The sequence below is a fragment of the Rhinolophus sinicus genome, chromosome 2 (assembly GCF_057876585.1).
Source record: "Rhinolophus sinicus isolate RSI-liver-muscle chromosome 2, RSI-T2T, whole genome shotgun sequence".
Taxonomy (NCBI): domain Eukaryota; kingdom Metazoa; phylum Chordata; class Mammalia; order Chiroptera; family Rhinolophidae; genus Rhinolophus; species Rhinolophus sinicus.
In genome coordinates, this window is record NC_142502.1 from 179,487,713 (window position 1) to 179,514,158 (window position 26,446).

The window sequence follows — 26,446 nt, forward strand, 5'->3', positions numbered from 1 at the left end:
AGAGCTGCGGGTCAGCACTGAGTGAAGGTCAGCCAGAGGTCACAGGCAAACATGAGCTTTGGACTCATTAACTCAAATAAGAAACAATATTAGGGAAAAATAAAGGTTGACCCCATAAGTAGGGGACATTTATTTAACTATAGAGAAAAGCATGCCAGTAGTCCAAGCAATTTAAGAGATGTAATGAACCAATATGAGGACTATTCCTTCAGTTTCTCCCCCAAATTGATGGCGTTAACTTTTCATATTCATTAAGCACATTGTAATTTACAAAGCCTTTTTACAGGATATTATCCCATGGGCCCTTACGAAGAGCCCTGTGTAATAAGAGCCAGGGGAGTAGAATCCCCATTTTAGGAAGCTGAAGCCCAGTTTCATGACACGTCTAACACCAGGCCAGCTGTTCCTCTGGCTCCATGATAATCTCGGTTTTGCTGGGGCAGGGGGGCTCTTTGAGGAAGAAGAGACAGGGATGAGCATTAGCTCGGCAGACTGTCCACTGTATAGAGATCTGGACAGCGACTGGGGCTATGATCCTTCATTCTATATAGTACCATCCTACATACTATTTCCCAAGTGACAGGGTTTACCTCATCCAAAGTGGGTAAGACAAACAGAACTATATTTATGAGCAAAGATGGGATATTAAAATCAGGCTCACCTGGGCAGATTTGCGATTTCCAATACTACCAAATTTATTTCCCTTCTTTCTTGGTCTTTTAAGTAAGACTAAAATTAAAAAAAAAAAATTAAAAAGTGGATGTGAGATATAAATCAGTATCCCTTAGACCAAAACATATTTGAAGTACTCTTTTAAAGAACAGTAATTTAAACATCAAAGACAGGGTATGAACCTTAACATCGTATCCACCATTCCCTTACGCTTCATACCAGACCCATAGCAACAAATATTCACTGTGTACCCCTCTGTCCCAGGCATGCCCTCATCATTCCGTTTGCATCACCTGCCTGGACCGTGCAGACATTTGAATAGGTGACCACCACCCTATAGCGAGAGCAAGGTGGGCTAATGTTTGACCATCATAACCGGAAGTCTGAGTCACTTGGAAGTTGAGGCATAACTAATGTCCACCATAGTCTCCAGAGACTGGCTTTTCTGAAGACATGCTATTTTTCTTTCCACAGCCCCGTGGCCAGTGGCAAATGGTAGGCGTTCCTCTCCCCAGAGCTTTAACCAGGTGACTGAAGCCAGGAAACTTTCAGGGACTTACTTGCCCAAGGCCCCAGAGGTAGCAGAGAGGCCAGCCTGGACAATTGGTCGTCTTGATGCCAAGCTCTGGATAGATCTGTCCTTGAGGGGCTTCGGTTTCAGAGCCTGCCTGGGAGAACAAAAGAGATTTCAGTTGTCACATCTCCACAGCCCCGAACTGCTCGCTTTTCTGACTTGGCTGGCTTTCCCTGTGTGCTGTTTCACATCAAATACCTCCTCCCTCCTCCCCTTAGATGATGGGTTGAAATTAAATATCCTGAAATTACATTGAAAGGGGGGAAAAGCTCATACAAAATTTTAATCAAAATACAAGCTTAACAGTTCCCAGCCTTTGAAATGCGAAACAGGCACTAGGTCCATAGGGATGCCCAGACCTGTTCTCAGGTGTGAAGTTCTCCAAGGAAGGGGCCATCCCCTGACTAACAGAATTACAATAAACCAGCATGTTGCAAACTGGGGATTTCTGAACACCTGCTCTCCCTTTCCAATGTGCCAGGGCAGACAAACCAACCCAGAGCAAAACTTTCGCTGTGGACATTGGCGGAGACCCTCCAGAGGGGTCTGGATTTCTTCCCCAGCTTTGATCAAGGACAGGACAAAGGGCTTCCAGGGGAGCTGAAATCCCTTATCAATTAAGAGCAGTCTAGACTGAATGAGGTGGGTATTGGGCGCCCTCTGGTGGAGAGGCTGCCCCAGACAACCCGAAGGATTTCTCCCTGGATTAACTCTATAAATAGATGATTTATTAAACAGATTTGAGGCTCATTTGAGGCGCTGGGCCATGATTGCTTCAGGGCTCGAATAAGGGAGTGCTTAGGACCCTGCCTCTTATGTAAGCACCTGGACTTACTTAGTGAGGCACTAGCATGATGTACATTACAAGTGCATCGGCCTGTTGGCTCGGCCGCTCCCCGGCCAGGAGATGCCAAATTCTTCATATATAAAAGGAGCTTTAGTAACTCAAGCAAAATAAGCACACTTTTCCCTGCAACCCCTTCCCAGAGACTGAGGCTGCAGGGTTGCTGGGAGGATACACAATACCTTGTTACAAACCATGTAATGTTTTAAAAAGTATCTATCTGACAGCCTTGGCTAAAGCCAGATCTTCTATCTCGATTACTTCAATATGTCACATCCATATCGCACCACGGAGTCCAGGCTTTCAGAGCCAAGGCCTCTCTGTCTTGTCCAACCTTCCCATCTGGAAGCAATGAGCTTAATATTCTGGCTCTCCCCCCATAAAAGCTATGTCACAAAAAAGTAGCAGCCTGTGAACTGCTTTATCCCCCCAAGACACTCCAGAGCTCACTCTATTCAGTTACATTTAAAGACCGTCCCCTCCTCCCCCTCCCCTGCTGCCTACATCCCCAACCGGCCTGTGATACTCAGCACAGTACCAGGAGGACAGGCGTGAACTGACAATCATTTACACTGTAATCCCACTTTTGACATCTTGAGGGATGCAGCTTAAAATATAGTGGAGGCTGAGGGACTCCCGCTGGACAGATGTGTTTGTGAGAGAAGAAACATCCCTTTGCAAGCAGCCTACTGTTTCTGGTGGCCCCACCGAGACCCATTTTTGGAGCCTGTCTTGTACCCCTTTTCTCACTCACCTTAGCTTCTCAAGCATTGCCTGAAGAGTTCTACGTGACTGCAGTCTTTGGTAGTTCACGGTATTAATGAGTTTCCCTAGCATATGTTCCTAATTCATTCATTGATTCACTTCCTTACTCAATGTGATTGCATACCCTTTTGCTGTGCTCTCTGTTACATTGCAAGATCAGATGGGTGGTTGCCTGGCCCCCAGAAGACTAAGTCTGCGAGGGAGATGGACCCCACAATCAGAATAGTTAGGACAGTGTCCTGGGAATCCTTGGGGTGCCTGTTAAGGATACCAGTCCCTGGCCCCAGCCCCGATCTACTCAGTGAGAATTGTTGGAAGCAAGGCCCGGAGATGTGCATGTTTAGCACAATCCCCAGGTAACGTCCACGCACATGAAAATCAGGAGACTCACGGAGTTAGGTCAGATGAGGCAGCAAATGAAGTACGAAATCGAAGGAGAAATCTTGTGACCTAAAAAGAGAACTTAGGTCTTTGCCTAAAATGATAAAATGCTGTTGCTGCTCCACTGGTCCCAGCGTTCTGAAAGATGACCGTGACTGGAAATCATCCTGCAGCTGAGCTCCTAGGACTTTGGCTACCTCCCTGTTCTCGTCAGTTGGAAGCTTCTGGGGGCAGAGGCCAGCCTTCCTGTGTTGAGTCCTTGGGGAGGAGCCTCCGTGTACTGGGAGGGATTTGCAAGAGCAGCTCATCCAAACTCCTTGTTTCATAGGGAGGACACCTACCCTAGGAAGGGAAGTAGGCTGCTCAAGGTAACACGGCCTCTCAAAACAAATGTATTTAGGCTAATTCTTTGATTTGGAGACATCGACATTTGGGGATAAGCCAAGCCCTTGTTTTTCTAAGGCCCATATTCTCCAACTTCTGAAAGCACTGCCTGTTCATTCACTTACACTAAAGAGTTTTCAACAGTGCTCATCCGAGAGCCATTTCCCTGGCAGGGCCTCGCGGGGCCCAGCCTCCACAGGCCACCTGCATGGAGCCTGTTTCCTGAGATGCCGCTCCGCTGTACCGGCGGTAACCTCTTTTTGGCAAATTAGTTCGTGACCCGGGAACAGTGAAACAAAACTGTAGGCACATCAAGAGACGGCTATTTGTGTTCTGTCTTTTTTTAGACCCAGCCTCTGATGTGTTTATTTGGAAGCTTGGCTCTCGCTCCCTACCTCACTTCTTCTAGTTAATCCTGTGTTTTCTTTGAGCTACCTTTAAGGCCATGTCGACTGAAAAATACTGCCTGATTTTGAAGTATGTGGTATTATAAAAAGAATCCCAAGGTTTATGATCTCAAATTTATTGTCAAATGTATTTACTTCTCATTTTTCTTCCTTTTCCTCCTGCCCCAGCTCAATCCAGCCTGGACGTTTTTAGGATGACTCACGAAAGAGCAGGAATGGAAGGGGCTGGGTAGTGTTTCCTGGGGAACTCTCTGTCCTACAAAAGAATTACCCACACTGAGCGCTCCCAGGCTATAGCCTTTGAAGAACAAGGTGGTTTCAAGGGGCGGCGGTGGTGTCTGTGTCACCTCTCTGTCCTTAGTACCCGACACGGTCTTTGGCCCACAGGGCGCTCAGGAAGTGTTGGCTGAATTAATGGCCACTCAAATGGGCACGAGGCCAGGTCGTGCACCCTGACCGGCAGTGCTTCTATCGGAATGGGTTTTGAAAGAGCTGAGATAGTTTTGTTATTTTCTGTTATGTCCATGAGACAAAGATACTTACTCTCAGGGAAAAAAAAAAAAGTTCATCTTTTTAGAGTAGTTCTATATTTAGTTAAATATTCTGGAAATGACTAAAAATGTATAAATATACACATGCATCTAATGTTTGCTTTCAGCTAGTTATTATAAAGCAAGATCCAGGAAAAATTAAGGTTGCTTTTTATAACAGTTTTTGTTAAAGTTAAAATAAACTTTTTTTATCAGAATTCTTTTTTTGTTTTGTTTTTTCCTACCAGTTTTAGGGCTCTGGATTGGTTGACTTTTGGATGCTGGAGTGTCCTCAGCAAGACAGGGAAGGTTGTTCTTGTCTTTGCCAAGGCACTAGGAAAGGGGGGTTATTGATGTGCGAGTCAGGTAGCAGAAGTCACTGGGGAATCCCAGAGCTGGCCCTCTTTCCTCAGCTCTGTGGCTTCTGCCAGGTCCAAAGGGTTGTGGGTAGCATGTGTGGAGAGGGTGGAAAGAAAAAGAGGTGCCACTTGCTAGCAGATACAAGGTGGAAAGAGAGAGGGAATCCACCGCCCTTCACCCTCTCTTTGTCCAGTCATTTCTGGCACCACACACACTAGCTCAACATTATGTGTGAGGTGACACCAAATACTTTCAAATACTGTAAGATGGCTCTATGTTCTCAAGGTGGGTCACCTTGGGCTACTATCTTGGAGTTGCCAGCGCACCCTGTTTGAGGGAATACATTGGCAAATATTACTAGGTCCTTCAATGTCTGGCTTCATCTTTGACCCAGACCCTAGGCATCTGCTTCTGTGTTTGTTTCCTATGAGTCAGGCTCCCCTCCCAACCAGGCTGTGTACAATCTCCAGAACCAAAACCTGTGTTCCTGCCGTTCATTGCCCAGCTCAGAGATGGGTACAGTGTGTGTGTTCACTAAATGTTCAATAAGCCCAGGAGATTATCCTTACCCTGGTCATGCCCATCACCTGCTGTGAGAATTCTCTCCAGATTTCTCCAGGCCGCAATTGAGCCAGTTAGCTCTGGCAGATTTAAACAGGCTTATGGTACCTACAGAGCCCTGTCACCGGTTGACCTCTGAGCTGACTACAGATTTTGAAATAATGGTTAAAAACCTATAAAGCTTCTTCGAAATGCTGCTCGACCGCATTAGGCAGATTACAAACCACAAGGTAAATATTTTGCACATTTCATTCTATTTATTGAGACCCTGCCTTCTGGGGCTGTGGTATTTAAGACGACTCGACTCCTGCAGGGTTAAATCGACTCCATTTGGCTTCACTCTAAACAAGTTCATATCCCAGCCTTGCAGCCTCCAACTGACACACGCAGCGTCCTCAGCACGTCTCATGCACCTTTCACATCTGAACCGTCCATCAGACATTAATGTGACGGAGCCATCACCAGACAAGTTCATTTTACCATTAATATCCTGGACTAAGAACATCAAATATACACATCCTGAGATTTAATCTTTAAATAGAGCCCCAAGCATCTGGAAGAAGGAGGTGTGTTTAGGCTTCATTAGTGCTACTTCCACAAAGCGAGATGAGACTATCTTTGGCATTAACCAGAGACATTTTCTCAGTGGTCGGAGGGTAAAGTCGGAGATGACATTTTCAGCTGTGACCCACCCATGTCCCAGTGGCTGGTTGGGAGCTCCAATGCTGTCCAAGTTCCCAACAGACCTCAGAGAAGCCAACGGCCCATGTCAGGGTAGTGGCATTTGTAGTGTTTATCATTGGCCACCTCTGTGGGGGAGTCATGGGGACGACTCTCTCCCCTTCTTCCAGGAAATGACAAGAGTCCAGTGGCCAAGCAGTCTTCTTTGGTCCCAGCATAGCTGTCAGCAGCTATCCGTTTAGAGAGGAAGGTCCAAAAGCAAATTTGAAAAGCATTTGATTATCATTTCCGAAGTATTGAAGTATATGAAAGACTTTGACACTGAGAAGCACCGAGAGTAAATCATTTCCAGCTTTATCCTTCCTGTTTCATGCTAAAAAAAAAAAAAAAAAAAATAGCCTATCCCACTGCCTCTGAGAGTAGCAGCTTCTGTTTCTTCCTTCGACTCAGTTCAGAGTAGGCAATCCGAGTCTGTGGCTGTTAATTCAGGATTAGGAGACATGAAAAGGAAGGAAAACTCGTGTTTTTTGGAGGAGGAGGAGGAGAAGGAGGAGAAAGATGAAAAGAGAGAGGGAAAGAAAGGAAGCAAAATGACTGTTTGAAATAAGGGTGATCATTGCCTTAGAAGCTGACTTTGAACAGATTTCCTTTCCTTAAGAAGAGAAGACGAACCGGCAGTCACAGATCACTTCCAGTTCTCAGGAGTATTTTGTTTGGCCCCATTAGGGTTGGCCTGGGGAGTCCCTTTGAAACAGAGGCCTGTGTTTGACTGTGAGAAACTTATTATTTCTACAAATTTGCCCTCTAACACCCAGAGGGAGATGCATTTAGGCCTGGGGAGGATATTAACTCTTGGAGGCACTGCAGTGGCACTGTTCAGACGGAGGCAGCTCCCAGGATTCGATGCAGTCATGTGGATGCATGACTGCATCACTGCTGCTTCTGCTCCAGCTTGAATACTTCCAGAGATGTGCTGATTGCCCATCCCATCCCGACTGCTAAGCATTCCCCCCCCACGCACACGCATGTACGCACATACGTGCACACTTTCTCACTAGCCAGTACAGCTGCAAGGGGCAGCCTCTGAGTTATGGCCATTCTCCTTTGTACAATATGGGCTCTCCTGTTTGTCAGATTGTCACACATTTATCTGCCTCATCCTATAGGCATTGGACTTTGAAAGGGGCCCTGATATATGCTTTGTTTTACAGCTTCCAGACTTGTCTGTTCTCCCCTTAGCTCTGGGAAGACACTGGCCGTCATGGTGCAGCCCCCCCAAAGACAGGACACCTGGTGCTGGACCCAAGGCTGGTGCAGCTGGTGACGCGCATGTAAGCACATTCAGTTACCTCCTACCTGGTCTCCCAGATCAAGGCTCCTTGTCCCCTGCAAGGGCACAGAAACCCTCTCATTAGTGGACACTCCATGGTTAATTTCCTTTTCTGCTCTTGTGATCAAAGGAAATTCTGTTTCCTCAGAGATGCTGGAAGTTCCCTATGGAGAAAGAAATATTATCATTTCTCTCTCATCTTCTTGTACTCATGTGCTAACAGGGCTTCTCAAACCTCAAGGGCTCTGCTCACACTTACCAAACCAAGGAAAAGCAGCTGGGAATATAGCCCAGAAATGTGTTCCCAGAAGTTTAGACTCGGGCTCCCATGGACGGCACCTCACACGTGCACACCCTGTCTGGTTACACTGAGAACACATTCTCAGACAGAAGGAGCCTGATTCTCACAACCCCACGGAGCCACCAGGACCAGTGTTAAATCCTTCCACAGTACAGATAATGAGATGGAATGAGTTGTCCAGAATCATCTCGCAGGTTATGGTGGGGCTGCAACTAAGAACCCAGGTAGTCTGGAGTCTTCTATCATTCTTTGCAGTGTGCAATGCAGCCTTTCATGCATTAAGAATCCTAAACAAATCAAATAATGATATTTAATTTTAAGCTAAAAATAGTGTCCTGAGCTATAGATAGGAAGAACAATTTGCAAATGTATGATTTAAATAAATCATGCTAATATTTAAATGATTAGTAACAGTGAGGGATGACTGACTGGTGGAGAGGAGGTGGGGAGGGCAAAGGCTGAGGCACCAAAAGAGGCCATTGAGACCTTTGGAAATCTCCTCCCTTTGAACTTACTTGATTACAACTGGACGACTGTGTTAGCAGGAGTTGACATAATAGCAACGCTAAGGATACACTCGTTGGTACCTAGGAAGTGTCCGGCTTTTATGTAGGTTGTCACTTTTAATGCTTATGTCCTCATATCTGTGTGATGGAGGCAATATTATTCCCATATCATAAATTATTATCACTTAGCTTTGGAATAAATATAAATATTCCAGACTATGCCAAGAGCCTCCAAAATACCTAAAAACAAGTTCTCAGTAATCCCTCTTCTAAAAAATTTTCAGGAGAAAATAATAATACATGGGAACAAAGATTTAGGCACTAAGATATTAATATAATTTTGTATTATTGTAAGAAATTTCAGAAAACAGAAATAGGAGAAGGGTTAAATGAGCCATGGTAGATTGTTGGCATATAATATGTGTGTATGTGTGTATATATATATATATAGTGTTGTATATATATATATATATATATATATATATATATATATAGTGTATATATATATATATATATATAGTATATATATATATAGTGTTGGCATATAATATATATAGGAAGACATAGATGGGGCAAAATTAATGTTGTCTACTACTATAAATATAAATATAAATACATATAAATATAAATATACATATAAACACACATATATGTGTATACATATACGTATACAATTTATATATATGTACATTCACACATGTGTATCTATATAATACCAAAACAGTAACAGTAAAACAGTGATTATCTCTATGTATTTAACAATTTTTTCATTTGTTTTATCTTGTTTCCTATACTTTTATAAAAAAAAAAAATTCATAACTGTTTTCATTATCAGAAAAACAATTATAAAACTTATCTTACAAGTCAAGAGAATGAATTATAACACTTTCTGATCCTAAATATGAGAAACCATGGAATCCATGTAAAACAGCCACCCTTTCCTCCTAGGCCCTTGTATATCGCTAGACCCACAACACTGAGGTTACTCCAACATATCTAAGACATCAAGAAATAAGAACACTTCAGATTAAGTAGTAGGTTATTTGAATATCTAGGTTATTCTAAAATAACCTAAGTAGTAGGTGATTTGAAAATATCTAAAATGCTACATAAAATACATTTTTATATTACAAACACAAATGAACTAATCATATAGGAAGAGATTATCTGGTCATCATCTATGTAAAGATAGGGACCCAGAGAGGTAAGGGGACCCTACAGCTGCTTTTTCCTTGTGGGTATTGGGAAAACCAGACTAAAACACAGTGTGTGGAGGACAAAAGGCATAGTCTAAGCTTTCACGAGAGGAGACTCATATAGGCAACATGTATCCATAATGCTGGGATCCAACAAGAAATAAACTTGCTTCGCCCAATCCCCCCAAATAAAATTGTGTTCTCTCTTTCCTGGAGAGGCCATAGAGAAAGCTGCCTCGGTACTGGAAAAGTGAGTCTCTGAGAACTTGGAACTACATGCTCTATCTAGTACATACTGGCAATCTGAATTCACATTTACTCTGTTAAAAAAATCTTCAAACCATGGAGGTTAAAGTTGCAGAAGCCAATGTCAACTCTCTGTGGAGAAATGCACCGTCATCCCAGGCCTGAAGAAGGCGCACAAGTAAACAGAACAGCTCACAGTCAAAAACAACAAGGAGACCATGATCCATGAATTAGAACCAGGAGAAAAAGAATCAATAAAAATAGCTTTACAAAGACCTAAGATACTGAATAATTACCCTGAATTTGTTTAAATGAATGAAAAGAAAATCTTGAAGATATCTGTAGAATAGGAAGTCAAAATATGACATAGCATATTTAACAAAAAATATATAAATTCTAGAAATGGAAGAGACAATATTTGACCTGGGGCTGAATCAGGAGAGTTCCAACTTTAACTCTCACTACTCCGAAATGCTGTTTCCCACCTAGAGCTTACACCCACGTTTAGACTCCCTCTCCTCCCTCTACAAAAATGTACCTGGAGCTATTTGACCAGCGATTTATTCACAGGGTCTGGGGTTTGTGGAAATATTCTTCCACCATTTAAGCTGTCATGGACAGTTTCACTTTGCACACTCCGAACGCCACTAAACCCATGGTTACTCAAGGCAGGTCCACTGCCTCTGTTCCCACCCACTTTTCATAAAGAACTGTGGGTTGAAAATGGCCTTATAAATCTTCCAGTCTCACCCTTTTGTTTTGCAGATAAACAAATAGTTTGACCTGCCGGCCCCAAGGCAAAGAGGCTGGCAGATTCCTCTGCCGCTTAGGCTCCGCCTTCTCCTATTTCCATAGCCAAGATCAACTCTTAGGAAGAATGGGGATTAGCTCAACTCCAACCACAGGTGAAAAATGAGGGTTTTACAGAGTTTCAGGGTTTTGTTTTGTTTTAAGTCCCCTGGGCATAAAAGACTAAAAGAGAAAGACTGAACTCCTTGGAGTGAAGGGCAGAGGTCTGAACTGCTGGGAAAGCCAATGAAGATGGACTCAACTGGCAGAGGAATAGGAATTACAGCCACCTCATCTCTGCCTCATGAACTTTTTCATTTACTGTTTATGGAGAAGAACCCCCTATGATGGGAACTGTACTTAGAGCTGCAATACACAAAGACAAATGTAAATCTCTGCTTCAAGTATCTTACAGAGAGGAGAGAGACATAGAGACCCACGATGCAAGTACGTAGACACCTAGGGAACGAAGACATCAAGCTTCCCCAGCATTGTGACTGGGACCAGTGGCAAGTCATAGCCTGAAACCAACCACCTGGGCACAGCTCACTCCAGGATTAGAGCAATCACGTGCCACCATTTTGGGCCATGGGTAGTGCATCTTTTCCTACGACTTTCTTTAGTTCTTGTTCTCCTGAGAATCTCAAGACTGGAATGAACCTTATGGATCATTCAGCTCAACTGTCTTCATCACATGGATGGGTAAATGGGAAGAGGGTAGTGGAGGTACTAAATGAATGCCCCATGTCAGCGTGGGGCCTGGGTTGAAACACTTCCTGCGGTGAGCATGTCAGCCACCCTGGGCACAGAACACGAGTGGAGCTGCTTCTCTCCCAGTCCTTCCTGGATCAATGTCGAGAGCCAAGACCCATTGCCAAGCTGATTTTTAAGCAGAAACCTACTAAATGTGGACACACTGAATTATTTATATTTGCGCATCATAAATAATATATTGAATATTAATATCAGATTTATAAATGCATCCATAACCCTAGGGGTATTAGTCACTGTTACATACTTCCCAGAGGTAACAGGTTACCTGGCCCTCGCATCCTTGATTAACTCCTATCCTTGGGGACAGCTCCACGGCAGAGTGCTGTGCCGTTCCCTTCTCTATTAGTCTGATGCTAAATAGCAGATGCCTGAGCTAGGAAATAGTACTACAGAGCCCCAGTGTACTTTCAGACACCAGCTGCTTTATTAAGCACGCAGCAGAGGTGATAGCACCCCCTGGATCCTCAGGCTCCCTACTCCTCTCTGACTCACAGTTTTAGAGACTACCTGGATGGACTCATTTCAGGATGACAATTTATAGCAAATGCATTCTTTCCAGCCATCTTTTGGTACCTATTTCATTGCTATGTAAAGATAATCAGGGAACGTGCAGGTCATTGTTTGAAGGTCAGACATAGAACTGTATAAAGGAGTGATTTGGGGAGATCGTAGTCTCTAACAGATTGTTCCAAGACTAACTGCCTTCTGTGGAGAAGGAACTGAAATGGAAGATTCTGATCCAAGAGACAGCAAAAGTACTCTAGTTTCGACTTGGCCCAAGCCAGGAGAAGGGAGGTGGGACAAAGTTGTTACTAACTATCTCTAAAGTGAAAATCACTTTTTTAGGCATATAAATGTTGAATCACTATGGTGTGTACCTGAAACTAATACAATACTGTATGTTAGCTATATTTTTAATAAAAAATCCTTAAAAAATATAAACAATATTTGAAATTAAAAACTCACTGATCAGGTCTAGCAACAAATTTAAAATTGCTGAAAAGATAATTAATAAATCATAAGACATGTTCAGAAGCAATGATCCAGACTGGAACACAGAGAGACAAAGAGACAAAATGTGATAGAGACATTATGAGACATAAGAGGATTAAACGACAGAGTCTTACCTATTTCCAATCAGACTTCCAAAGTAGAGTATATATAGGATAATTAATAGAAAATATCTGAAGACATGAGTTTAAAACTTTCCAGAACTGACAAAACATTGATTTACAGAGTCAAGAAATTCAGTGAATCAAAAATAAGATAAATTAAAAGAAAATCCAACATAAAAACATTATAGAAAAACTGCCAAATACCACAAAAAAAAGAGATAAGAAGCTGAAAGTGGGGAAACATTATGTTTAAACATTGCAGACTAACAACTGATTTCTGAACAACAACTATGGAAACCCAAAGAATGGCATCTTCATTTTATATATGTTTGGGGTTGTAGGCGGTAGAGGTGTGAGAAAACACATCTCTCTGGAATGAGGGAAAAATGAAAACGTTTTCAGGAAAAATAAAACATAGATTTCACACCAGGTGACCCTCACAAAAGGAAATTGTGAGGGGAAAAAAAAAGTTGTTTTAGGGAAAAGGAAACCAAAACTAGGTCTGAGATATAAGATGGAATGAAAACAGAGAAAATGGAAATATGTGAATATATTTAAACAAACACTGCCTGTATAAAAATTGCAATAACGTCTGTGGAGTTTACAAGACAAAAATAAACACTTCAGTTACGAAGCAGATAACTGGAGTCAATGTGCTCTAAAGTCCTTGCGTTGTGCAGAAAGTGGGTAAAATATTGATTAATTTTAGACTTTTATAAGTTCAGTATTTATTCATTAATTTGGATGGTAATCACTGCGATCATAGAAACTACACATATTTACTAGAAGTTAAAAAAGGAAAATTATTTTTAAAATCACAAATCCTTCCATAAAAATTATGACAAAAGAACAATCAAAGGCCAAAATGAGATGAAAGATATAAATCCAAATATATAATATGATATATAAATATATATTTATATATAATATGATATATAAATATATAAATATATTATATATAAATATATAACAAAATGTTCTAACTAAAAAAATAAAGATTTCTAGACAGTATGAAAGCATCCACATGCAAACTATTTACAAGACACATAGACAAACCATAAGGATGCAAATGACTTAAAGTAAAAAGAAGGAAGAAATACTGACCAAAAAGTTAGTATAGCAATACTAACACTTGACAAAGTAAATGATAAGGTAAAGTGTATAAACTATGAATTGGGTCATAATGAGAAAAGTTTTCATGTACTGAAAAAATACAATTCTAAATCTGTAAGTTTTCAATAATATAGCCTAAAAAAAACATTTTACTAAAATTTCCCAAATTACCAGAATAAGTAAATTCACAATTTTAGAGGGAGATTTGTACACACCTCTCTCAGTAATCAATAAAGCCAGAGCCTCCTCCAAAACAGACAAACAAACAAAACCCACAAACCACATTGGATATATTTCATCAAGAACAATTTATTATTTAAAAATCTTAGTAATTGAAGTTGAAGAAGGTATCATTAATTTTAATGAGGGTTTATATTAATAAAAACCCAGCTACAAATACCATAATTAATGGTTGCTTCTTAGCATTATCTTCCCTGCATTTCTTACCAAGACAAGGGAGTCTGCTGTTACTAGTAATTTCCAACAGTGTACTAAATCTAATAAACAGTGTGATAAAGCAATAGAAAGACATGCAAATGTTAAACTTAAAACAAGAAGAAACAAACCTATCATTACTTGCTGCTGAAATAATTGTCTATATGGAAATCCAAAAGAATCTTTGGATAAATTATAACAAAGAAAAGTTTCTGGGATCAAATATAAGTATTTACCTGCAGTAAAATATTATATGGCTTTTATCATATTATATACATTAATATGTGTATACATTACCCACAATAAATTATTAGAAAATGGAAATTTTAAATTATATAATTTATAATAGCAACAGAAAATATGAAATGTCTGTAAATAAACTTTGCAAAAGTTGTGCAAGAGTTTTATGAAAAAATTTATAAAACTTAGGTAACAGTTACTGTGAAAGACTTAAGTAATTAGATGTTTAGACTGTGATTATGATATCTGAAAGACAATATTTTAAAGATGTCAATTCTTTCTAAACTGGTTTATACATCCAAAGCAATGTCAAACAAAATCCTAAAATAGGAGTATTTGCCAGTGTGTGTAAATTGTCAAACTGTTTCTAAAATGTATATGGAAAAGCAAAGGGCGAGAGTAACAAAGACATTAAAAAAAACAACAACAACAACAAAAAGAACCAGAGTATTTGCTTGAAAGAAAAATAGTATTTTTGTGAAATTATAGTAATTAAGACAATGTGGCATTGATGTAGGTTGAACCAATAAGCCTAAAGCAAACAACATAACTCAGAAACAGAATCATGTACATATCAACTCTTGAACTACTATAGAAGTATAATTTTATTGCATTTAGCTAAGTAAGGTCTTTTCAATACATGATGTCTAAATAACTGACTAACCATATTTAAAAATGAAATCTCTACCCTGCTTTATATATTCATACAAAAAATATTGCATGTTGCTTAAAGACCAACATAAGAGAGATAAAATTATATAGACATTTTAGATTATAATATAAAAGAATATCTTCAGGGTCTGAGAATAAAGAACACAAAAATTTATATTAGCCATAATAATAATAATAATAATGATGATGAAAGACTAGCAATTGAACTACATTAAAATAAGAACTTCTATGTATCAAAGATACAATAGTTTAAAAGACAACATAAAAAGAGTGAAAATTTATGTCATAGAATAGAAAAAGTATAGCACACACAACTGTCAAACACAATATGTAATGAATTACATAAGTTCTCAAGAATGGCAACCTAATACAACAACGGTCAAAAGACACGAACTGATCCAAACTGGCAATAAGCTTATGAAAAGGTGTTCAACCTTGGCGGCAATAATAAATACTGCTAATGTATTAATTAATGGTTAATATAATAATGAATAATCAGGAAAATGAATATTGAAACCATGATACAAATCAGAATGTTGAAAATTTTAAAAGTTGGACAATATCAACTTTGGTAAGATGTGAAATAATGGGAACTTTCAGTCACTGCTGATTGGAGTATAAACTGGTACATCACTTGAACAAACAGTTTGACATTATGTCCTAAAATTGAAGATTCATATACCCTACAATCAAATCTTTCTACTGCTCATTGCATATACTAGAGAAACCCTTGTACATGTACAATACAAGACACGTACAAGTATATCCACAACAGTCCATACTGGAAACACCCTACTGTCCACCATGAGTAGAACGGTTAAATGAATTGTGGCATACTCATAATAGGGGATTCTACACAAAAATTAAAATAAAGGAACATCAGCTATATGCAATAACATAGATACATCTCTAAACATAATGTTGAAAAATGAGTAAATCATGAAAGCTCCTCAGGAAAACAAAGAAATGGCTTGACTAAGTTAACACAATGGTTACCCCTGGCAGATGAGACAGTTGTGATTGGGTAAACACAGGGTTTCTGAGGGTTTCTATAAATGCTTTAATTCTTGACCCAGTTGTTGTTCACCCAAAATTTTATTTTGTATTCATTCATTACACTTTACATATATATATATTTTTTATGCACTTTTAAATATACATATTACAGCGTGAAAATGTTGTGAACAAAGAAGGGAGGGAGGGAGAGAAGGAAACAGAGAGGGAGGGAGGGAAGAAGGGAGGAAGGGAGCTGGACAGATTTGACAGATGCAAATGTCAGATTCCAACCTCCCCTCGAGTTGTTATCCAAGCTGTTGGGATTTGCTTATTGTTTGGACAATTGGATATGCTATAGTCATTCTGGATACCTTCCTCTGGAACGTGAAAGGAACCATCACTCCAAATTGCTAATGCGATGAAAATTTGAAACACCAGATTCCATACTAACCTCAACCTTTCACCTCTGATCCAGATAAACTCCGAGCCATCATGGCCTCAGACTCCAAGAACCTGAGCCCGCACTCTGCTTCCACAAGGAACTGCCAATGTTTTGCCCTCAGGCAAAGAGGAAACCTGATTTCTTTCCCCTGACCACGTCTCAGAATGTCCAGTTCCAGCAGTTAAGATCTCTCCCCTGCTGCAGTGCTAATTAAGACCATATTCAGTCACCTCTCCTCTCTCTCTCTCTCTCTCTCTCTCTCTCTCTCTCTCTCTCTCTCTCTCTCTCTCTCTCTCATTCTCTCCATCTTTCCCTCTCTCCCTTCCTTTTATAACACTGAATTATTTCGGATTGTCCTACTTTGTGATGCCATTCAGTGAGACTTGCCATTTTTTCAGATATGAAGAGTCACAGCCTTTCTACAGCTTCAACCACCTCTGTATTGTCAGGATAAGGAGAAAAATATGATTATCTTCCAGAATTTCAAGTTGTGTGGGAATTTCTTTTTTTAGTGGCCCCAAGAGAACTGAAATAATTTTATATCCACTTCAACATAATTGTAATAGCAGCCACTTTCTCAGTAACATGACTCGGAAATGAATTGATGTCATACGAATGTGTGGAATATGTGTACAGGGCTTTGTTTTTCTGGAACTTCCAGCATTGGGGCATAACAATTAGTGGACCAACCGCTTAGACCTGACTCTCAACTGATCATATGAATGGAGTGAGTGAGTGTTCATGTTCCTAACACATAGGTGATATAAAAATAATTTGATTTACTCCTAGATAGCTGTTATTCTTAGAATGTGCTCCAGCTAAAGTGAAAAGAATAACAATTCTGCTAATTAGCAAGCCCTTACTGTATAGCAGGCACTGCACTGTTGTTTGATATATACTATTCAAATAATCTTCCATAGTTCTACATGAGTCTATTGTCTCTTTGTAGGTGAGGAAGCTAAGACTCAAAGAACTGAAGTGAAATGAGCTGATGGTGCAAATGCTGCAATTCCTTCAAAACTGAGCTCGGATTTCTCCCTTCTCTCGGCTCCAGGAGATTGCTCTGCTCCTGCTGGATCACAGAGACCTCTGACCTCTAAAAAAAAAGTTCTCCTTGCCCACACCGGTAGTTACTCTGACTGTACATCAGTCTTGCCTCACGACCCCTCTTACTGTTTTATTGTCGTTCACATTTTCATGGCTATTTACCTGGATTCCCTGACCAGAGTAAGAGACCATACAGGCACCTTTCTAGCTTTTGTTTCTTCTCATCATTTAATTCAAAGGTGCTCACAAAATAGAGAAGCAGGAGACAGTTGACGAAAAATGGAAAGCATGTGTAAATGAACAAAAGCAAAAATGAAAGGAATATGATGGAAAGCACGAGAAATTTCCTAAGCATCCGTCAGCAGATGGGAGGGAATATGGGGAGGTATATGGAAAATGTCCATATAGTTCAACCTGCATCCAGTTTATACATGGATGCTTAGCAACTGTCACAAGTCCATTCTGAACCATCTTTCTTCAGGCGAACATTAGAAGGTTCTTTTCCCTCAAATATGCGATTTTATAATTGTGCCTTGGAGGTTTAATCAAGCCTGGAATATTATTTTGAACAAAAATCAAAATGTAAACTAGAGATCGAGTTATAGAAGTTGCAGGGGCATTGAATAGGGTGGGCTGGTGGTAGTGTAGAGCTCGGAAGTACAATTCCTAAAATCATTTCATGGCACCCTCGGAAACCACCAGTAGTAACTTCCAGACCCAATAACTTTCTTCACTTGTCAACTTAAACACGGAATGGTCTATCACTTATAGTCCGTATTAGCAAGGCTGCGTGTCAGTGGTTCTCATTTGCTTTAAAATTCCGTCATTTCTTCCAAAATCCCTCCAGAGAATCTCCCACACCAAAAATTAAACTCAAGGAAAGTTTTGCTTTTTGCAATTTAGCAGTTTGGAGTTTTTTCATGCATGGGCACCACTCCACCCTATCCCACTCTGTCCTAAATTGAGTTTGAGGCTTTTTTGTTTTTACTCTTGCATAACAAGAAAACGAGTGAACACACTTTACTCAAAATTTCCATCTCCAAATGTTCTAAGTGGTGTGAAAAATCCTGGAAGATCTCAGAGCACAAGAGGACGCTAGGAAAAATCAGGACAAGTGGAAACAGCAGTGAGGGATGTAACCTAATGTCTGTGTCAACACAACCAACATTTCCCAAAGATGTTCTCTCTCCAGTAACGCTGGGCTGCTGGGGTGAAACCACAAATGATTGTGATGAGTCACCTCTGCACTCATCCAGCACCTGACAAACATTGAGTTTGTCCCTTAGACCCTCGAGGTCCAGGGCCTACAGCCTATAATATATTCAAGATCCCATGAAAATGATACCCCCAAATAATTACTGACTCTAAAATAAAGAAGAAAACTGGAAAAGTGAAATCAATATGGTCAATTAAATATCTGTAGAACAGAACATTATGTTACCTAGTGATATAGAACCTGGTGCATACATACATATACACATACATACATATCTAAGCACATATACGTGTACATGGAGGGGTATCCATATATAAATATGCATATGTGCACAATATTTAATTGAGATGTAGGTACATTTTAGTATGTTTGGTATAATGTGGCTTGGGCCTTTTAAGTTATGATCTTAGAACAGCCCTGCTCAGGATGTAAACACTGCACTTCATTTTTCTTTCATTAGATGAATAAACTACTTGCTAAGTGTCACTTGAAGAAAGGCAAATAGACTTCCTTCCATGCACAGTTCTTGAAGGTATATCCTTGCCACAAAATGATGGTTGAGTAGACAATCATTTCAGAACAAGATAAATTATGGTAGAATTTTTTAAAAATCCATAATTGGCAAATAGTATATAAAGACTTAGGAGAGAGAGAGAGAGAGAGAGAGAGAGAGAGAGAGAGAGAGAGAGAGAGAGAGAGAGGTAGGTCCTGGGACCACAGCAAAACAGCAAAGGCCTCAGAAACAAGCTGGGACTTGAATTGGGTCTCACAGGGCTGAAGAGGTGGGTAAGTGAAGTAAAGGTGTGTGACAGAGTTGAGAGAAGCATGTGGAAGACAGAGGTAGGGTCTTGAGAGCAGAGGCCACAACCTAAATAAAATACCTTTGGTGAACTTGGGTGTGTACATTCATGCAGGATGCTGAAAAGGAGCTGACGCTGGTAAGATCTGCAGTATTCACTTATGTGAATATTAGTTATGTAACACTGAATAGGTAAATGTTTTCTCTCCCTACCTACATAGTTTAGAGAACTAATGGATTCCAGAAAGAGCATCCAGTATGGGCCTCTAACAAAGAAGCTGTTAAGATTTTGGACTTTTTTCCTCCCCACAGCTAAAACAAGGGTCCAAACTAACTACTTCTTTCTCCTATCCTAGGATGTCCTCAGAAATTCTTTCTTAAATGATTTACAATAGATGATGTCATTTCAGGCACCATAGTATCAGGGACAGGTATTTGGGGAACTTCTCAAAATGACTTCGGTTGGTAAGACCTCCCTTTTTGTTACCCTTTTCTGTCAGTCCTTCCCTTGTCTTCAAAAGATAAAGTAAAGGGATCAATGCCTCTTCCACCTTCCCATTCCATTTTTCCTGTATTATTATGTAATGGATACTGCATTCCTCATGTTAGAGTTTTCAGTACACATTTGAATCCCCACTGGACTGTGAGTCCTGTGAGGGAGGTGGAGGTGACGGCGGTGTCTTATCTGTCTCATTACCCCAGGACCTAAAACAGTGTTCAGCCATTAGCAGGTGTTGTGTGAGAGGAATAAATTCAAAAATCATATGAATAAATGAATAAAATAAAAATACACAGTTCTACGAATGATGTTATATGTACATACATACATACATACATACATACATACATACATACATGGAGAGGGGTGGAGAGAGAACTTCAGGTTGCTATGATTTGCAGAAGTCAGAGACACAATTTCCTTTACTCTTACAAAAAAATAGTAGTGTTGGCACCTCTATGCTGCAGAAGTGTTTACTGTGAACCACTGCTCACAAATCCTCACCCAGAGTACAATAATGAATCTTTGGACCCCAAAGCAGGAGTGTGTTTGCATTTATTGATTTCTGGTTCTGTAACTTTAGTAAGACACTCATTTCTCTTGGAGGATTAACTTCTGTAGCATTAGAACACTAATGCTCTCGTTATTTATAGTAGTTTTTGTGAGGACAATGCACATTATGATGTCCCGTTCATTCTTACGCATTATAAAAATATAAGAGAAATACATTATTTTTGCCTCAGATTCAGAATCCTGTACTCCTGTAACACTCTTCAAAGCATTATATGAAAAGGATAGGAACCATTTGTACAGATTGAAAAACATGCAAAGGACTCGTTGGCCAAGAGTTTACCTCTTCTCTCCAGGTGGTTTCATCTAGAAGTTTCTCCCATGTCCTGGGTGTGAACTCAATGGATTTGAGAAACAAAAGAGGTCACCTAGTCACAAAAAGAAAGTGGCTTGTACAAATTCAGAAAGTGAGATCCCACATCTGGGGATCTGAATATGAACCCACTCCCAATACACCCCTTTCTCCTGGACCACACTGTCCTCATGAGAAAGCAGTGTCACGTTCCTGCATCTGAGATTGTCTAGTCATGGTTTCCTTCAGGCACCTACCTACATGACTAAGAAGTATGATGAGGGCTTTGTAGGAAAGAAGTTAAGGTCAAATAATCATTTTGCTTGTTTTGACTTGTGCACCATGAAGTTAGGGTAACAGAGGTTGTGATGCTGGGGCGTTGAATAGAACGACTCTGTATGGGTGTTGGAATCTGACCTGGGTTTGAATTCTGACTCTCACCTTGTCCCATGCCCACCTCTCGAGGCACATATAACTTCCTCACTTTACAATTATGGAAAGCTATTTACATCTTTAAGCTTTAGTTTCTTTTGTACAATGGAGGGAATTTACACTAATCAATAGTGTTCTGATGAGGACTGTTAATTGAGTTCACATTTGCAAAGCACTTAGCACAGTGCTGGTCTATAGTTAAATAATCAATGGGTATTGCTGTTTTATTAGAAAGTGTGTTTAAAGGGATTTATGCATAGTTAATCCAGGGTTCTCTCCTTTATCCAATGATGGCATAATTAAACAATCCCTGGAAAAAGTAAAAAAACAAAAGAAGATAACTAGATTTTTAATAAGTAATTTGGACTAATTTTGGCTAGTTCCTAAAATGTTATGAGATGTTTTTAAGGCTGAGGACTAAATGTTACTATAATTATACAAATGCATGGAAAGAACATTTTTGGATTAATAAATGCTTATTAATAAGCTAGCAATAGGAAACAAGATACAGCAATGATAACAGATACAACTATGGCAATAATTTTCTGCAAAACTAAGAAAAATTCAACGTTTGAGTATATGAAATAATATTCTACTGTCATACGATACATACAATTTATTAGACACAAATTCATGATGATCAACTTCGGATAAATCTCCCAGAGATGAAGAAAGATTCTTTAAGCTCCTATACAGTTGCTCCCAGAAAGTATAGGGAACCAGTTTCTTAGCTTCCAGTAGCATGAAGTATTGCTACACATTTATTATTATGTATTCCAAGTGGCATGTCACACATGGCTGCAAGAGAGAACCTTTCATCAGCCCCTTGTATTACGGTGTTTCCCCGAAAATGAGACCTAGCCAGACAATCAGCTTTAATGCATCTTTTGGAGCAAAAATCAATATAAGACCCAGTCTTATATTATATTATATAAGACTGGATCTTATATTATAGTAAAATAAGACCCATTCTTATATTATATTATATAAGACCGGATCTTATATTATAGTAAAATAAGACCGGGTATAATATTAATTTTTGCTCCAAAAGACGCATTAGAGCTGATTGTCCGGCTAGGTCTTATTGTCAGGGAAACACAGTAGTTAGATACAAACTATAAAGTGTGTTTAAAGGGATTTATGCATAGTTAATCCGTGGTTCTCTCAGATTCAGTTATGGCCCTGGCACTTACATGCAATAGAATAGTTGTTGCTCAGAGGTGAGAAACAAATATGAATCAAGAGATGGAAAATTGTTATGTGACACATGTGAAGTTAATACAGCTTAGGTTCATAGCATCTATATTGAAGAAGTAAAAGTATTTCTTTCTAGGGTCCTTGCTTGAAATATTTTTCAACTAAGACTTTATTTTTTAAGAGCAGTTTTAGATTCACAGCAAAATTGAGGGAAGGTATAGAGATTTCCCATATACCCCATCTCCACACATGAATAACCTCCGCCATTATTAACATCCTCCCACCAGGGTGGTGCATTAATTATATTGATGAACCCACACTGACACATCATCACCCAGAGCCCATAGTTTACACTGGGGTTCACTATTAGTGTTGTTCATTCTATGGATTCAGACATGGATGATGACACGTTTCCACCATGATAGTATCATACACAGTAGTTTCACTGCCCTAAAAGTCCTCTGTGCTCTGCACATTCATCCCCGATTCCCCTCTAACTCCTGGCAACCACTGATCTTTTAATTGTCTCCATAGTTTTGCCTTGTCCAGAATGTCATATAGTTGGAATCAGATGGTATGTGGCCTTTTCAGATTGGCTTCTTCCATTTAGCAATATGCAATTAAGTTTGTTCCATGTCTTTTTATGGCTCGACAGCTCATTTCTTATTAGTGCAGAATAATACCCCATTGTCTGGATGCACCACAGTTTATTTATCCATTCACTTACTGGAGAACATCTTGGTTACTTTCAGATTCGGGCAATTATATATAAAGCTGCTATAAACATCCATGAGCAGGTTTTTGTGTGGACAGAAGTTCTCGACTCTTTTGGGTAAACCTTGTTTGAAGTTAAGGGAATGCAATTAACAATACTTTTCTTAGCACACTGCCTAAGAATAAGTTTGGCTGCATATAAAAACACCACCACCAACAAAAAATTCCAGAAGGTTTAGCAAGGCATAACTTTTGTTTGCTTATTTATCTATTACATAGGGTGGGTATGATAGCTCCGAGGTCATCAGAAACTTAGTCTAATTCTCTTTTTAATTTGTACTTTCTTTAGCATATAGCTTCCATCTCAAGTTTACTTCATGTTCATAAGATGTTGGTTCGGATTCCAATCATTTGATCTGCATTCCACGCAGCAGGAAGAAAGAAGGAGAAGCACGGATTCTCACATCTCTCAACTGAGCCAGCCCCAGAATCTTCTGAGAAGATCTGCCTACCCCTCCTAGGCCTTGACTAGCCTTGGTTTGTATCTTATTGGCCACATATAGTTGCAAAGTAGGCTGAGAAATGTAATCGTGTAGCAGTGTGTGTTGCTACGCTGAATAAAGCCAAGTGCTCGTTTGTAAAACAGTGGGGGAGATTGAATATTACACAGGCAACTCTAAGTTCCTTCTATAGTTGTGCCTCACAGATCACATTCAACCCAAAACTTAACTGGGTGATTTGATTTCGTGAAGTCAGAGATACAGTTTATTTTATTTGGACAGAAAGTAATATTTCTGACCAACATTTGTGTACTGATTATAGTTTACAAACAATCTTCATGTACTACCTATTTAATTCTCGCTGAAATCACGAGGAGCAAATATTTTGTGGACATTATCCAAGAATGAAACCAGCTCAGCAAAGCTTAGTACTTTGCCCAAAACTAACCAGTAAGGAGATTCGAAAAGATTTAAATCGGATCTGACTGACCCCCAAACCCATGTTCTTTTATCCGAAAATTGATAAACAAGCTGCCCATCTCCCTATTATTTTTTAACTCATGAGTTATGATTTTCCATTTATTCTATCTTTTAGTCGTAGCCAACTATTTCTAAATGGGGTTAAAAATCAAAATTACTTAATCAAGGGTAGAAAAAGGAATGAAAGAATAGCAAAGAAGGAAAGGCAACTGACTTGCAAGCATCATTTACAAAGTTCTGCTCAACTGCATGACCTCATTTTGCCCTCATAGCAACCTTTTTGGGGAGGTGATACTTTTTTTCTAAAGATGAGGAAACTGAGATCAGAGAGATTACGAAATTCTTCTAAACTCACCCTGTTAGAAGGTGACAGATGGGGACTTGAATGTAGCTCTTTCTGATGACCTAAAGAACTTTGATTTTATTCATATCTCAAGAATTTTGGACTGTTGCTTCCTGATTATTTATCCATATATCCTTATGTATCTTTTATCCCTATATCCTTTGTGAGCAACAACAAAGGAGTGAAATAAAGTAGAAGCTATGACACTTGACTAGCAAAGCTTCTGAATAATGAGGGGGAAAAACAAAGAATAAGAGATTACGAAAGGTTTGAAGTAGTTGTAACTGGCTCTTTAGAAGATTCCAGATGTCTGTTTGTCCTGGTTGGTTTAAGCATCCACTTGCTTTAAAGACAAGAACTGCACGTGGTTTTCTTAACTAACTCTCTCTAGTTCTAAGTTCACAGTAATAATAGCTACTACTGACCACTTATACTATATGACTAATGTCCCTAAATGATGCATAGGACTAAGATAAAAAAAAGTTGTTTATCTTAAATCCGAATTTAACTGAATGTCCTGTATTTTTATTTGGTAAATCTGGTATCCCTGTATATGACATATAAAGGTATTGCTTCACTAATTCTTACAACGACTCTTCAGGGGTTAGATAAGGTGATACATATCCAGAGAAAGATAACTTCAAGATCACTCAATTTAAAAATGGTCTCAGGACTCATATTCATAGGCGTCCACTCCATAGTCTGTGGCTATAGCATGTTTTCTCAGTGTCTGCAAATGAAAACAACCTTGACATCCTCTAACAATTAAAGAATTGAACTATTGATCGATTACCTTAGTTTACACGGCGGGGGGGGGGGTGTCATATGAAAGCTATAAAGAATCTAAAATTTGTCCTGAACACTGGCTAGAGCATGTGATATTTTTAATGTCTTCCAGATCATTAAGAGAAACAAAAAACAAAGAAGCGTCCTATCTTAAGAATTATTAAAGCAGTGGTTCTCAACGGGGGGGATTTTGTACCCACGGGGACATTTGGTAATGTCTGGAGACATTTTTGGTTGTCACAACTGGGGGTGCTACTGGAATCTAGTGGGTAGAAGCCACAGATGCTAATCATTTTTCATTGCACTGACAGGCCCCACAATGAAAAATTATTCATTCTCCAAATGCCAATAGTGCTGAGGTTGAAAAACCCCAAATTAAAATAATCTGTTGGGTTTTTAATGTTTTTTCTTTTAATTTTAAATTGCTATACGCACACAAGGAGCTGAAGGATGGAGGTTTGGGGGCTTCCAGAAAGGATGACTTCCATATTTCAAGCAGTCACAAAGTCAAGATCCCTTGATAGGGTTCTCTGGACCATGCGGGAGGCAGGTAACTGAAGCCTTGTGGAAACAGGCACCTTCTATCAGCTCTACCACATCTTTAGACATCAGATCTAGCCTTTTCAGAGTTATCCTTTCTGTGTTTCTGGTGGCTGGGGTTCCTTTTTCTGTGGTGACACTTGCATGGGTTTGTGTGGGTACTATTCTTTGCACTGCAGTTCTAATCTAAGCATGTCTTAGTTTTGGAAAACTCAGCCCAAAGGCCACATGTGAGTGAACATGGAGTTAGGCTGAGATTCCTAGTTTCCCTCATCTGTATTGTCCCTTCCGTCCTCAGCCCCATTCTGCCTCTCTGGATGGCCCTGGTTGTCTAAATCTGGAGGAAGCGGGGATTGTAGCTAAAGGACACTGGGTCAGTAGAAAATTCATGGAGCTTAGAGTCAGGCTAACCTAAATTCAATCTCATCTCATCTATCTTGTGGCTAAGGCACCTTGGACAGTTTTTAAACTCCTCTGAACACTGTAGTTATCCACAAAACGCAAGTAATTTTACTCACCTCACCAGGTGGTGATAACAATGAAATAAGAACAAATATCTTAAAAAGGTTTTATAGTTTACACAGCACCATTAAAATAGATTAAAGTCCTTGAGACTATTTGCAAAGAGGGTTTGAAAGCATATGTGTTTGGTTAAAGCAGCTATTTGTTTGTAGTTTATTCATTCTATTGACCAAGTCAAATTTTTTTTTTTTGTGC

At 39.5% G+C, this 26,446-nt stretch overlaps 1 long non-coding RNA gene across 1 annotated transcript in view; it reads right to left on the reverse strand.

Moving 5' to 3' along the window:
- LOC109456032 (uncharacterized) overlaps positions 1-26,446 on the reverse strand; it is a 249,852-nt gene that overhangs the window by 12,588 nt on the left and 210,818 nt on the right. The window contains exons 2-3 of the long non-coding RNA XR_016020501.1: positions 1,233-1,340; positions 662-729 (exon numbers count right to left, since the gene is read on the reverse strand). This is a non-coding gene — a long non-coding RNA (uncharacterized LOC109456032). The remainder of the gene's footprint in view (positions 1-661; positions 730-1,232; positions 1,341-26,446) is intronic.